A 2381-nucleotide genomic window follows, 5' to 3' on the forward strand; every position below is an offset into this window, starting at 1 on the left:
GAAAGAGACTTTGGGTCTGTTGCTCTCAGAGTCCCAGCTGCCCCATCTCCTAGAGGCTCTGCAAGGAGAGTACGGCACTCAGTCCCCCAAGTGATACTCAGGTCACAGACACTTCTCTGTCCCCTCTACAGATTTGTCAATCAAAACCGACCTCACGCCTCCTTGCCCTGTCTCTCTGAACCCATGCTCCCTCCCGTTCACTTCCGCTCAGAAGGTACTGCCCTGTTCCTATGAATACTCACCTTGAGGAAACCTCGGTCAGAAGAATCCATCTTGCTCGACAATTGTTCTTGTTGGAACAATCTGAAAACCTTCCCTACCTCTGGGCAACAGTCCACATTCCTGAGCAGGGCACACAATGCCTTGAATTCTTTTTCTTTTCCCTTTTTTTTTTTGGGGGGGGGGGGTTTGCGCAAGCATATGTGCTGGTCAGAAAGACAGAGAGAGACAAAGAGACAGAAAGGGAGAAATCATCCCCCAGGGGGTATGGCCACACCGCAATCCCTTCTCCTCCATTCTCCTCTCGGGATCTTGGGCACGCACACACACGCGCCCGGAAAGTTTAAGCCACCAGGTCCGGGATTCGAACTGTGTTCGACTACATGGGAGTCCAGCAACATAGCCATAATGCCATCTGCTGGTCCCTCACAAAGCCCTGAATTCTACCTGTCTACCTCTCTGGTCCTAATGCTGCTTCCCAGTCAGAAGCTCTGCTCTGCCAATGACCTGTGCTTTCACCTGGAATCCTCAGAAATATCTCTTACCTGAGCCCTACATTTCTGCATATACTGTATAGAGATAAAATCTTGCTATGTCACTCAGGCCTGCCGTGAACTCATGCACCTCTTACTTTAGCTTCCCTCTTCCTCCCAGCAGCTAGGAATAAGGTGTGAGCCACAGTGCCACCATTCCCAGCTTCCATATCCTGTTCCCTTTGACTTGCATTCCCTTTCCCTCTTAATCATCCTGGTTAACTCTCCCTTTGGGATGATGCGTCTCAATGCCACAGTGTCCCAGAAACATGCCATACCGACCCAGCCCTCGGCAAAGCTGACCTCTCCCTCCTTTCTATCAATCCCTGCTCCTACACATAGAGGGAAGGCAGTTGGGTAGTGGGCAGAAACTAAAATCAGCTCAAAAAGTCTTTAAATCTGCCTTCCTTTTGGTCAGAACCGCCACCTTCCAGTAATTAACCAAAATGACGAACACAAAGGGAGAGAGGAGAGGCACCCGATAAATGTTCTCCAGGCCTTTTAAAAAACATGGAGTTGGGAACCAGCAGTTAGCGTAATGGCTATGTCGCTGGACTCCCATGTAGTCAACCGCGGTTGGGAATGTGTACTTTTCAAACAGGAAGCCCCCACAAATGCTACCATGACCAAACTGGAAGAATCTACAATGTCACCCAGCATGCTGTTGGCATTGTCATGAACAAACAAGTTAAAGGCAAGATTCTTGCCAAGAGAATTCATGTGCATACTAAGCATATTAAGCATTCTAAGAGCAGAGACAGTTTCCTAAAACATGTGATAGAAAATGACCAGAAAAAGAAAGAAGCCAAAGAGAAAGGGACTTGGGTTCAACTGAAGCGCCAGCCTGCTCTACCTAGAGCAGCCACTGTGTGAGAACCAATGGAAAGGAGTCTGAGCTACTGGAACCTATTCCCTATGAATTCATGGCATGATAGGTGATAAAAATAAACTAATCTGTGGTCTATAAAGAAAAAAAAAGTCTTCAAATCTTTGGTTAAATCCAGTATACAGGGTTTTGTGAAGAGAATTCTGTATGAAATGCATGAAGCATCAAAATGTATAGCGTGCAAAACATTGCAAGTGTTTAAACTGCCCTTCTCTTGTTGGCTTCATGCAAACAAACGTGCCAATGTTAAGTGCAAGTGGGAGGAATGCAACTCCTTGGTCCCTTCCCCAGGAACTGTGTGCCTTACTGCCATCATCTATAACCTGCCTGTCCCCATGAGCTTTGTTTCCCATGTGGCACAGATCAGGAAATGCAGGTATAATTACTGCCCTCCACACCCAAGGAATCTGGAGCCCCCATCTCAGCATTCCATGCAGATGCTGAACCTGAGAGCATGGCCTAGAGGGCCTGGGCTTTCCTGTCCTGCCTTACCATGGCCTCTGTGCTGTGACCTGACAGGCACGCACCCATGACCCAGCTCTACCCATACCAGACCCTAAAGCAGCTCTCCTGCTCCCCTTCATACACAGCACACCAGGTAAACCAAATCCCTTACACTGCTCCCAAATGACTAACGCCCTTTCACCTCTGGGCCTCTGTACTTGCTGCTCCTGATCAGTGTCCTCCCTGGCCCACAGTACAGCCAACTCTGAAGTCTTCCACGGGACCAGCCTCTGCACATG

The 2381-nt window shown here is 48.6% G+C and overlaps 1 protein-coding gene across 1 annotated transcript in view; it reads right to left on the reverse strand.

Moving 5' to 3' along the window:
- The window catches only part of GPN2 (GPN-loop GTPase 2), a 20471-nt gene that overhangs the window by 3331 nt on the left and 14759 nt on the right, over positions 1-2381 (reverse strand). The gene's annotated exons all lie outside the window — the stretch shown is intronic.

The sequence above is a fragment of the Tupaia chinensis genome, unplaced genomic scaffold (genome assembly GCF_000334495.1).
Source record: "Tupaia chinensis unplaced genomic scaffold, TupChi_1.0 Scaffold000628_1, whole genome shotgun sequence".
NCBI lineage: Eukaryota > Metazoa > Chordata > Mammalia > Scandentia > Tupaiidae > Tupaia > Tupaia belangeri.